Source organism: Heptranchias perlo, chromosome 20 (assembly GCF_035084215.1).
Source record: "Heptranchias perlo isolate sHepPer1 chromosome 20, sHepPer1.hap1, whole genome shotgun sequence".
Lineage (NCBI taxonomy): Eukaryota > Metazoa > Chordata > Chondrichthyes > Hexanchiformes > Hexanchidae > Heptranchias > Heptranchias perlo.
This window is the reverse complement of record NC_090344.1, coordinates 9,014,951-9,027,946: the sequence shown is the minus strand read 5'-3', so window position 1 is coordinate 9,027,946 and position 12,996 is coordinate 9,014,951. Positions and strand designations below refer to the sequence as shown.

At 44.5% G+C, this 12,996-nt stretch overlaps 4 non-coding genes across 4 annotated transcripts; all 4 read left to right on the top strand.

Moving 5' to 3' along the window:
• The first annotated feature begins 5,530 nt into the window (after positions 1 to 5,530).
• trnaf-gaa (transfer RNA phenylalanine (anticodon GAA)) lies at positions 5,531 to 5,603 on the top strand. The gene has a single exon. It is a non-coding gene; the product is annotated as a tRNA-Phe (tRNA).
• A 2,851-nt stretch (positions 5,604 to 8,454) lies between these two features.
• On the top strand, positions 8,455 to 8,527 carry trnak-cuu (transfer RNA lysine (anticodon CUU)). The gene has a single exon. It is a non-coding gene; the product is annotated as a tRNA-Lys (tRNA).
• A 1,018-nt stretch (positions 8,528 to 9,545) lies between these two features.
• Positions 9,546 to 9,618, top strand: trnaf-gaa (transfer RNA phenylalanine (anticodon GAA)). Its single transcript has one exon. It is a non-coding gene; the product is annotated as a tRNA-Phe (tRNA).
• Positions 9,619 to 12,468: 2,850 nt separating this feature from the next.
• On the top strand, positions 12,469 to 12,541 carry trnak-cuu (transfer RNA lysine (anticodon CUU)). Its single transcript has one exon. It is a non-coding gene; the product is annotated as a tRNA-Lys (tRNA).
• Positions 12,542 to 12,996: the final 455 nt, after the last annotated feature.

The following is a 12,996-nucleotide window of genomic DNA, read 5'->3' as shown; positions in this document are numbered from 1 at the left end:
ACTTGGACCCATAAATCTCTCTGCTCCTCCACAGCACCGAGTTTCTCACCATTTAGAAAATACTCTGATTTATCTCTCTTAGATTTAAAGTGTATGACCTCGGTCTCCCCCACATTGAACACTATTTGCCACAGTTTTGTCCACACACTTAATCTATCAATTCCCACTTTTCAATTTCCGGCTACCATTTGCATTACTTCCTGCGTCACCAGAAGGCTGCGTGTTCAAAACACGGGGTAACCGTTGCCTTGAGAGCTGATAGGATTCTGTATCGTTCCGGAAAGAATGTTTCAGCTGCTTTTTCTCAATAAACAGAACCTTGCTCTAAATTCTGGTTCTCTGGTTCTCAAATTTCAGCAAATCGTTTCATTTTGCCCTCGACTTTTGACCTTGTGCTGCGGATGAAACTTTTGAAAAGAGGGAGAAGAAGTCCCCAAATCGCCCCACGTGTATCTCAAACGCGTTGGGAAGAAGTTCTGTGTAAACAATCAGGAATTTAAAGGCACCTCAATGACCTGCACTTTCATTGAATGAGTTTTTGTCGCCATCGGAATCGACGTGAAATCGCTGTCGGCTTTCATCTCACTGAAGTGCAGAGTGTGGCCGCCTTGTATCGGTCAACGTGTTAGTGACGAGTTTGGGTTAAGCACGGGTCGCGTTTATTTCTGAAATATTACCAAGCGCCGGGGAAAAGAAACTTAGAATCAAAGTGTCCCTGTAAGTGATGAATTGAAGTGAATATCGCTCCAAACAGATCTGGACAATGCGCAGCGCAGCCGCACAGGAGTTCCAAATCGACCCCCTCGCCACTCGGCAATCGCATTAACCGCGCTGAAATCGAGTCTTCATCGGCCACATTTTTTCTTAACTTAATAATTGCTGGTTTAAGAGTGAAAATTGTCGTTGCCAAATATCCACTCCCTCCCGATTCTACCTTCTCGTTCCCTCCACATGGGACACGGACAGGTTTTCGGTTCAATTGGATTCACTCTTTGTTGTTATGAAAAATGTTGAAGGTCAGAAAATGTAATATTTAGGAGATGCCAACGCTGGAACAATTCGCCTTTCTGATACCTCCTGATCCCCCCTTACCCTATTTGATTCTCCCTGTGCTCCTTATCATCGCTGATACGCTCTGTCTCTTACCTTCTCCGATATCCTCAGAGAGTCCATGATCCACTTTGAACCTTGTCAGCGCCATTCACCTGCTCTGATACCGACTGAGTGCCCCTTACACAGATGCGCCCTGAACCCCGTTACACTCTCCCATACTCGGCAGTCCTTCCCCTCTCTCAGATCTAAAAACACACTCTGATGCCATCTGACTGTCCCTTCCTCTCTCTGAGCCCCCTTACACTCTCTGATGCCCTCTGATAGTAACTTCCCCTCTCTGAGATGCCCTTGCCCCAATGGATCACCACTAAGAAGCGATTAGACGCCCTGAGACCTTCTCAGAACCAATTACCGTCCGTGCTATCAAAGTGCGGTGTAACTTCACAGGTGGATCGACCGGTCTGTGTTAAGGATGAGATCAAGAGTTTGATCGGTCGCTGCTGCTTCCGCCTCTGAGAGCTCTATCGGCGGTCGGTACCGATCTTCCTCCCATAAACTGGGTGTGGATGTATGAGTGCGCTGTTGATTTATAAACTTTGGTAGTTCACTTATGACAACGATGTTTATATATGAACTGTGGGTGTATCTCTATGAGTTCGATGTTTATATATGAATTGTGGAATGAACAGGAGGGGCAATTCCTCCTGGGGTTATATTTTCTTCCACGACAATAACACAAAGTAATTGTTGGGTGTAGAGCCGAAATAGCTCAGTTGAGAGAGCGTTCGACTGATAGATCTGAAGGTCCTTGATTCAATCCCGAGTTTCGGCAGTTTTTGGTTGTTTACTTTCTTCTTCCTTGCTTCGATTCTCGGATTTATTTGCAGTGAAATTTAATTCCCGCCACTGTCGGATTGGGGATTGAATAGAGAGGCATCAAGGATGGGAAATATTTATATCGTTTGTATTTGGCTGTTATTTCACTGTTACCTTCTGCCTTTTTCTCTTGGTTTTGTCTCTCTCGGTGCCAGGTGACTATTTGATTTGTCCGAAACTGATCCATTTTCCACATCTCGGGGCGGTCAGACCCGCTCTGTCTGTCGGTTCCTGCTGATGATCATTAATGGGAACAGGCCGCGAGTCAAATGTTTATCTGCAAATTGGAGAAAGACAAATAAAAAGAAAGACGTGTTTATCCTGCCCAGGGGCAAAGTTACAACGGATGTAATTCAAAAACGGTCCCCGTGAATTTTTCTGTGGATTTTCTTTGTAAAGCTTCGATTTCAAAAGTTACAAAAACGCGAAATAAATAAAATAAATTACAAGAATCGAGTCCGTGATCATTATGTTACAGTATACTCTTTGCAAACGAGTTAACCGGCCGTACCAACGGCACATTAGGCTGTTTAATTAATTTTTGTACATGCAGCGATTTCTGTACTTGGACCCCTAAATCTCTCTGCTCCTCCACAGCACCGAGTTTCTCACCATTTAGAAAATACTCTGATTTATCTTTCTTAGATTTAAAGTGTATGACCTCGGTCTTCCCCACATTGAACTCTATTTGCCACAGTTTTGTCCACACACTTAATCTATCAATTCCCACTTTTCAATTTCCTGCGATCATCTGCGTTACTTGGAATCGACGAGAAATCGCTGTCGGCTTTCATCTCACGGAAGTGGAGAGTGTGGCCGCCTTGTATCGGTCAACGTGTTAGTGACGAGTTTGGGTTAAGCACGGGTCGCGTTTATTTCTGAAATCTCACCAAGCACCGGGGAAAAGAAACTTAGAATCAAACTGTCCCTGTAAGTGATGAATTGAAGGGAATATCGCTCCAAACAGATCTGGACAATGTGCAGCGCAGCCGCACAGGAGTTCCAAATCCACCCTCTCGCCACTCGGCAATCGCATTAACTGAACTTTACTCTGGCCCGTGTCACCGCGCTGAAATCGAGTCTTTCTCGGCCACATTTTTTCTTAACATAATAATTACTGGTTTAAGAGTGAAAATTGTCGTCCACTTCACTGTATGTGCAAGAGACAACTTTGTAGACACCGTGCAGTGTCACAGACCTGCTGGTTTGTCCTGCTCATTTCATCTCATCTCATTTTCCGCAAACCTGAATATTACTGGAACAGAGAATGGCGAATCACAGCTCAAAAATCAATCCTCTCTTCCACGAACGGACTGAGTCTTTCAAAATCCAGGTGTTTAATGGCAAGGTGTGTTCAATTTTCAGAAATAATACAGCACAGATTTTGACTCGTGCAAGCTGCACACATTTTATTTTGGAAATGTGAACTGATTGGAAGAAAGCTGTTACATTGAGTGCGGCAACCTGAAGCGTCAGCTCGATGAATTAGTCCTTGAACATTTGCAAGTTCTGTTTCTGTGGCGCAATTGGTGAGCGCGTTTCGCTGCGAACTGAAAAGTTGGTCGTTCGAACCCACTCGAGGACGCTCAGGCAACCTTTTACCTTAACATTCATTGTCTCGCATTTCTTGGGTTCGAATGTGTGTCTTGTCTGCCAGAAAATGTACCGCAAACATTGCCAGCTGAGTGCGTCTGATTTTCCACCATTTATTCTGCGGTTGGATAACAGGCATATGAAAAATATCCAAAAAAACGAGGTTGGCTTCAACGAAGTCGGAATACTTCTTGACAGAGAAGGTTCGAAGGTTGCAAGCGAGCTCCTTCACACTGACATGGATATTTCTGCAGTGAGCGACATCGGACTGTTTCCACAATGAATGTCACTCCCTTTATTTTGGAAAAGTGAAATCGTATTCACATTCCGACAGATTTCAGTTGATTTGTGAGAGATCGTTAAAGGATCAATCTCCGGTTAAGGCGGCTTTTTCACTCTCTCTCTCTGTTGGCCGAATCCAAAATGAAATTGGAGCTGGACTAATGATGCAAGAAATCAGGAATCACTTGAGCAAAAAAATACGGCCGAAAGCTGGATTTATCTCATCCCAAAGGATGTGGATTGTGGCTCAATTCAAATGTTCAAATCTGATATTGATAGATCTTTTTCCGGTTCGGTTACCAAGGGATATGAGTCCAAGGCGGGGAAACATTGATGAATCACTGATCACCTCATGATCGAATTGAATGGGACAGCAAGTTCGACGGGCCGATGATCCTCTCCTGCTCAGCGCGGGGCTGGACGACTGGTAAAAGGCATCAGACTGACTCCAGAATGAAAAGCGGGTGTGCAGATTAAGCCACCTTCGGATCATCGGACAAACTGAACTCTGACAGCAAAGTCACCACCTGCCTCTCTGCAATCATCGGAAGGGAAGGAGCCCTGCCGCTGGCCCGGCTAGCTCAGTCGGTAAAGCACGAAGTTCCTAATCTCGGGGTTGTGGGTTGAAACCACAGATTGGGCGTTTTGTGTTCTATTTTTCACAGTGGGTGATGAAAGTTTCAAAGTGCGACCTCATCTCCAGTTCAAGAAATCCAGTTATAGAAACAGACACAACACTGAGCTGTGTGAAAGGAAACCGTGAGCGTTGCAAATATCCAGTCCCTCCCGATACTATCTTCTCATTCCCTCCACATGGGACACGTCCATTCGCCTCTCTGATACCTCCTGAGCCCACCTTACCCTCTTTGATTCTCCATGAGCTCCCCATATTCTCTGATACCCTCAGAGAGTCCATTATCCTCTTTGAACCTTGTCAGCGCCCTTTACACTCTCTGATACCCGCTGAGTGCACCTCACCCACTGATTCGCCCTGAGCGTCCTTACACTCTCTGACACCCTCTGGCAGTCTTTCCTCTCTGCGAGATCTCAATACACTCTCTGATACCCCCTGACTTTCCCTTCCACTCTTTGAGCCCCGTTACACTCTCTGATGCCCTCTGACTGTCCCTTCCCTATCTGAGATGCCCTTGCCCCAATGGATCGCTACTAAGAAGCAATTAGACCCCCTGATGCCTTCTCAGAACCCATTACCGTCCCTGCTATCAAAGTGCGGTGTAACTTCACAGGTGAATCGACCGGTCTGTGTTAAGAATGAGATCCAGAGTTTGTTCGGTCGCTGTTGCTTCCGCCTCTCCCACTCTGAGATCTCCATTGGCAGTCGGTACTGATATTCCTCCTGCAAACTGGGTGTGGATCGATGAGTCCGCTGTTGATTTATAAACTTGGGGAGTTTAGGTATGACAACGATGTTTATATATAAACTGTGGGTGTGTATATATGAGTGCGATATTTATATATACACTGTGGGTGTGTACATATGAGTGCGATGTATAAATATGAACTGTGGGTGTGCATAAATGAGTGCGATGTTTATATATCAGCTGAGGGTGTGTATTTATAAGTGCGGTGTTTATATATGAACTGTGGGTGTGTACATATGAGTGCGATGTTTACATATGAATTGTGGAATGAACAGGAGGGGCAATTCCTCCTGGGGTTTTATTTTCTTCCACGAGAATGACACAAAGTAAAGAATCGATGTGGAGCCGAAATAGCTTAGTTGGGAGAGCGTGAGATTGAAGATCTAAAGGTCCTTGGTTCAATCCCGAGTTTCGGCAGTTCATGGTTGTTTAGTTTCTTCTTCCTTGCTTCGATTCTCGGATTTATTTGCAGTGAAATTTAATTCCCGCCACTGCAGGATTGGGGATTGAACAGAGAGACATCAAGGATGGCAAATATTGACATCGTTTGTATTTGGCTGTTATTTCACTGTTACCTTCTGCCTTTTTCTCTTGGTTTTGTCTCTCTCGGTGCCAGGTGTCTATTTGATTTGTCCGAAACTGATGCATTTTCCACATCTCGGGGCGGTCAGACCCGCTCTGTCTGTCTGTTCCTGCTGATGATCATTAATGGGAACAGGCCGCGAGTCAAACGTTTATCTGCAAATTGGAGAAAGACAAATAAAAAGAAAGACGTGTTTATCCTGTCCAGGGGCAAAGTAACAACGGATGTAATTCAAAAAACGGTCCCCGTGAATTTTTCTGTGGATTTTCTTTGTAAAGCGTCGATTTCAAAAGTTACAAAAACGCGAAATAAATAAAGTAAATTACAAGAACCGAGTCCGTGATCATTATGATACAGTGTACTGTTCGCAAACGTGTTAACCGGCCGTACCAACGGCACATTAGGCTGTTTAATTAATTTTTGTACCTGCAGCGATTTCTGTACTTTGACCCCTAAATCTCTCTGCTCCTCCACAGCACCGAGTTTCTCACCATTTAGAAAATACTCTGATTTACCATTCTTAGATTTAAAGTGTATGATCTCGGTCGCCCCCACATTGAACTCAATTTGCCACAGTTTTGTCCACACACTTAATCTATCAATTCCCACTTTTCAATTTCCTGCTACCATCTGCGTTACTTCCTGCGTCACCAGAAGGCTGCGTGTTCAAAACACGGGGTAACCGTTGCCTTTAGAGCTGATAGGATTCTGTATCGTTCCGGAATGAATGTTTCATCTGCTTTTTCTCAATAAACAGAACCTTGCTCTAAATTCTGGTTCTCTGGTTCTCAAATTTCAGCAAATCGTTTCATTTCACCCTCGACTTTTGATCTTGTGCTGCGGATGAAACTTTTGCAAAGAGGGAGAAGAAGTCCCCAAATCGCCCCACGTGTATCTCAAACGCTTTGGGAAGAAGTTCTGTGTAAACAATCAGGAATTTAAAGGCACCTCAATGACCTGCACTTTCATTGAATGACATTTTTTTCGCCATTGGAATCGACGAGAAATCGCTGTCGGCTTTCATCTCACGGAAGTGGAGAGTGTGGCCGCCTTGTATCGGTCAATGTGTTAGTGACGAGTTTGGGTTAAGCACGGGTCGCGTTTATTTCTGAAATCTCACCAAGCACCGGGAAAAAGAAACTTAGAATCAAACTGTCCCTGTAAGTGATGAATTGAAGTGAATATCGCTCCAAACAGATCTGGACAATGCGCAGCGCAGCCGCACAGGAGTTCCAAATCCACCCTCTCGCCACTCGGCAATCGCATGAACTGAACTTTAATCTGGCCCGTGTCACCGCGCTGAAATCGAGTCTTTCACGGCCACATTTTTTCTTAACATAATAATTACTGGTTTAAGAGTGAAAATTGTCGTCCACTTCACTGTAAGTGCAAGAGACAACTTTGTAGACACCGTGTAGTGTCACAGACCTGCTGGTTTGTCCTGCTCATTTCATCTCATCTCATTTTCCGCAAACCTGAATATTACTGGAACAGAGAATGGCGAATCACAGCTCAAAAATCAATCCTCTCTTCCACGAGCGGACTGAGTCTTTCAACATACAGGTGTTTAATGGCAAGGTGAGTTTAATTTTCAGAAATAATACAGCACAGATTTTGACTCGTGCAAGCTGCACACATTTTATTTTGGAAATGTGAACTGATTGGAAGAAAGCTGTTACATTGAGTGCGGCAACCTGAAGCGTCAGCTCGATGAATTAGTCCTTGAACATTTGCAAGTTCTGTTTCTGTGGCGCAATTGGTTAGCGCGTTTCGCTGCGAACTGAAAAGTTGGTCGTTAGAGGACACGAAGGCAACCTTTTAACTTAACATTCATTGTCTCGCAAATTCTTGGGTTCGAATATGTGTCTTGTCTGCCAGAAAATGTACCGCAAACATTGCCAACTGAGTGCGCCTGATTTTCCACCATTTATTCTGCGGATGGATAACAGGCATATGAAAAATATCCAAAAAAACGAGGTTGGCTTGAACGAAGTCGGAATACTTCTTGACAGAGAAGGTTCGAAGGTTGCAAGCGAGCTCCTTCACACTGACATGGATATTTCTGCAGTGAGCGACATCAGACTGTTTCCACAATGAATGTCACTCCCTTTATTTTGGAAAAGTGAAATGGTATTCACATTCCGACTGGTTTCAGTTGATTTGTGAGAGATCGCTAAAGGATCAATCTCCGGTGAAGACGGCCTTTTTCTCTCTCTCTGTTGGCCGAATCCAAAATGAAATTGGAGCTGGACTAATCATGCAAGAAATCAGTAATCACTTTAGCAAACAAAATACGGCCGAAAGCTGGAACTCTCTCATCCCAAAGGATGTGGATTGTGGTTCAATTCATAATTTGAAGTCTGATATTGACAGATCGTTTTTCGATTCGGGTACCAAGGAATATGAGTCCAAGACGGAGAAACAGAGATGAATTGCAGATCAACTCATGATCCAATTGAATGGGGCAGCAGGTTCGAGGGGCTGAATGGCCTTCTCTTGTCCCGATGTTCCGATACTGCTCAGCGCGGAGCTGGACGAATGGTCAAAGACATCAGACTAACTCCAGAATGAAAAAACGGGTGTTCAGAAGTCGATACCCTGAGATTGTGGAACGAACTGAACTCCTGCAGCAAAGCCAACAGTTGTCTCTCTGCAATGATAAGATGGGAAGAATTAAAGCAGTCGGCCCGACTAGCTCAGTCGGTAGAGCATGAGACTCTTAATCGCAGGGTCGTGGGTTCGAGCCCCACGTTGGGCGATTTTTGTTCTACTTTTCACACTCGGTGATAACATTTTTAAAGTGCAACCTCTTGTCTCCAGATTCGAAACAGGCACAACCCTGAGCTGTGTGAAAGGAAACCGTGAGCGTTGCCAAATATCCACTCCCTATCGATTCTACCATCTCGTTCCCTCCGCATGGGACACGGACAGGTTATCGGTTCAATTGGATTCACTTTTTGTTGTTATTAAAAATGTTGAAGGTCAGAAAATGTAATATTTAGGACATGCCAACGCTGGAACAATTCGCCTCTCTGATACCTCCTGATCCCCCCTTACCCCATTTGATTCTCCCTGTGCTCCTTATCATCGCTGATACGCTCTGTCTCTTACCTTCTCCGATACCCTCAGAGAGTCCATGATTCACTTTGAACCTTGTCAGCGCCATTCACCTGCTCTGATACCTATTGATTGCCCCTTACACAGATGCTCCCTGAGCCGCCTTACACTCTCCCATCCTCGGCAGTCCTTCCCCTCTCTCAGATCTTAAAACACTCTCTGATGCCATCTGACTGCCCGCTCTCCTCTTTGAGCCCCCTTACACTCTCTGATGCCCTCTGATAGTACCTTCCCCTCTCTGAGATGCCCTTGCCACAATGGATCGCCACTAAGAAGCGATTAGACGCCCTGAGGCCTTCTCAGAAGCAATTACCGTCCCTGCTATCAAAGTGCGGTGTAACTTCACAGGTGGATCGACCGGTCTGTGTTAAGGATGAGATCAAGAGTTTGATCGGTCGCTGCTGCTTCCGGCTCTGAGAGCTCTGTCGGCGGTCGGTACCGATCTTCCTCCCACAAACTGGGTGTGGATGTATGAGTGCGCTGTTGATTTATAAACTTTGGTAGTTTACGTATGACAACGATGTTTATATATGAACTGTGGGTGTATCTCTACGAGTACGATGTTTATATATGAATTGTGGAATGAACAGGAGGGGCAATTCCTCCTGGGGTTATATTTTCTTCCACGACAATAACACAAAGTAATGGTTGGGTATAGAGCCGAAATAGCTCAGTTGGGAGAGCGTTAGACTGAAGATCTAAAGGTCCTTGGTTCAATCCCGAGTTTCGGCAGTTTATGGTTGTTTAGTTTCTTCTTCCTTGCTTCGATTCTCGGATTTATTTGCAGTGAAATTTAATTCCTGCCACTGAAGGATTGGGGATTGAATGGAGAGACATCAAGGATGGGAATTATTTATATCGTTTGTATTTGGCTGTTATTTCACTGTTACCTTCTGCTTTTTTCTCTTGGTTTTGTCTCTCTCGGTGCCAGGTGTCTATTTGATTTGTCCGAAACTGATGCATTTTCCACATCTCGGGGCGGTCAGACCCGCTCTGTCTGTCTGTTCCTGCTGATGATCATTAATGGGAACAGGCCGCGAGTCAAACGTTTATCTGCAAATTGGAGAAAGACAAATAAAAAGAAAGACGTGTTTATCCTGTCCAGGGGCAAAGTAACAACGGATGTAATTCAAAAAACGGTCCCCGTGAATTTTTCTGTGGATTTTCTTTGTAAAGCGTCGATTTCAAAAGTTACAAAACGCGAAATAAATAAAGTAAATTACAAGAATCGAGTCCGTGATCATTATGTTACAGTGTACTCTTTGCAAACGAGTTAACCGGCCGTACCAACGGCACATTAGGCTGTTTAATTAATTTTTGTACCTGCAGCGATTTCTGTACTTTGACCCCTAAATCTCTCTGCTCCTCCACAGCACCGAGTTTCTCACCATTTAGAAAATACTCTGATTTACCATTCTTAGATTTAAAGTGTATGATCTCGGTCGCCCCCACATTGAACTCAATTTGCCACAGTTTTGTCCACACACTTAATCTATCAATTCCCACTTTTCAATTTCATGCTACCATCTGCGTTACTTCCTGCGTCACCAGAAGGCTGCGTGTTGAAAACACGGGGTAACCGTTGCCTTTAGAGCTGATAGGATTCTGTATCGTTCCGGAATGAATGTTTCATCTGCTTTTTCTCAATAAACAGAACCTTGCTCTAAATTCTGGTTCTCTGGATCTCAAATTTGAGCAAATCGTTTCATTTTGCCCTCGACTTTTGATCTTGTGCTGCGGATGAAACTTTTGCAAAGAGGGAGAAGAAGTCCCCAAATCGCCCCACGTGTATCTCAAACGCTTTGGGAAGAAGTTCTGTGTAAACAATCAGGAATTTAAAGGCACCTCAATGACCTGCACTTTCATTGAATGACATTTTTTTCGCCATTGGAATCGACGAGAAATCGCTGTCGGCTTTCATCTCACTGAAGTGCAGAGTGTGGCCGCCTTGTATCGGTCAATGTGTCAGTGACGAGTTTGGGTTAAGCACGGGTCGCGTTTATTTCTGAAATCTCACCAAGCACCGGGAAAAAGAAACTTAGAATCAAACTGTCCCTGTAAGTGATGAATTGAAGGGAATATCGCTCCAAACAGATCTGGACAATGTGCAGCGCAGCCGCACAGGAGTTCCAAATCCACCCTCTCGCCACTCGGCAATCGCATGAACTGAACTTTACTCTGGCCCGTGTCACCGCGCTGAAATCGAGTCTTTCACGGCCACATTTTTTCTTAACATAATAATTACTGGTTTAAGAGTGAAAATTGTCGTCCACTTCACTGTAAGTGCAAGAGACAACTTTGTAGACACCGTGTAGTGTCACAGACCTGCTGGTTTGTCCTGCTCATTTCATCTCATCTCATTTTCCGCAAACCTGAATATTACTGGAACAGAGAATGGCGAATCACAGCTCAAAAATCAATCCTCTCCTCCACGAGCGGACTGAGTCTTTCAACATACAGGTGTTTAATGGCAAGGTGAGTTTCATTTTCAGAAATAATACAGCACATATTTTGACTCGTGCAAGCTGCACACATTTTATTTTGGAAAAGTAAACTGATTGGAAGAAAGCTGTTACATTGAGTGCGGCAACCTGAAGCTTCAGCTCGATGAATTAGTCCTTGAACATTTGCAAGTTCTGTTTCTGTGGCGCAATTGGTTAGCGCGTTTCGCTGTTAACTGAAAAGTTGGTCGTTCGAACCCACGAGAGGACGCAAAGGCGACCTTTTACCTTAACATTCATTGTCTCGCATTTCTTGGGTTCGAATGTGTGTCTTGTCTGCCAGAAAATGTCCCGCAAACATTGCCAGCTGAGTGCGTCTGATTTTCCACCATTTATTCTGCGGTTGGATAACAGGCATATGAAATATATCCAAAAAAACGAGGTTGGCTTGAACGAAGTCGGAATACTTCTTGACAGAGAAGGTACGAAGGTTGCAAGCGAGCTCCTTCACACTGACATGGATATTTCTGCAGTGAGCGACATCAGACTGTTTCCACAATGAATGTCACTCCCTTTATTTTGGAAAAGTGAAATGGTATTCACATTCCGACTGGTTTCAGTTGATTTGTGAGAGATCGTTAAAGGATCAATCTCCGGTTAAGACGGCCTTTTTCTCTCTCTCTGTTGGCCGAATCCAAAATGAAATTCGAACTGGACTAATCATGCAAGAAATCAGGAATCACTTTAGCAAACAAAATACGTCCGAAAGCTGGAACTCTCTCATCCCAAAGGATGTGGATTGTGGTTCAATTCATAATTTGAAGTCTGATATTGATAGATCGTTTTTCGATTCGGGTACCAAGGAATATGAGGCCAAGACGGAGAAACAGAGATGAATTGCAGATCAACTCATGATCTCTATGAATGGGGCAGCAGGTTCGAGGGGCTGAATGGCCTTCTCTTGTCCCGATGTTCCTATGCTGCTCAGCGCGGGGCTGGACGAATGGTAAAAGACATCAGACTAACTTCAGAATGAAAAAACGAAGTCGATACCCTGAGATTGTGGAACGAACTGAACTCCTGCAGCAAAGCCAACAGTTGTCTCTCTGCAATGATAAGATGGGAAGAATTTCAGCAGTCGGCCCGGCGAGCTCAGTCGGTAGAGCATGAGATTCTTAATCTCAGGGTCGTGGGTTCGAGCCCCAAGTTGGGCGATTTGTGTTCTACTTTTCACACTCGGTGATAAATTTTTTAAAGTGCAACCTCTTGTCTCCAGATTCGAAACAGTCACAACCCTGAGCTGTGTGAATGGAAACCGTGAGCGTTGCCAAATATCCACTCCCTGTCGATTCTACCTTCTCGTTCCCTCCACATGGGACACGGACAGGTTATCGGTTCAATTGGATTCACTTTTTGTTGTTATTAAAAATGTTGAAGGTCAGAAAATGTAATATTTAGGAGATGCCAACGCTGGAACAATTCGCCTCTCTGATACCTCCTGATCCCCCCTTACCCCATTTGATTCTCCCTGTGCTCCTTATCATCGCTGATACGCTCTGTCTCTTACCTTCTCCGATTCCCTCAGAGAGTCCATGATTCACTTTGAACCTTGTCAGCGCCATTCGCCTGCTCTGATACCTATTGATTGCCCCTTACACAGATGCGCCCT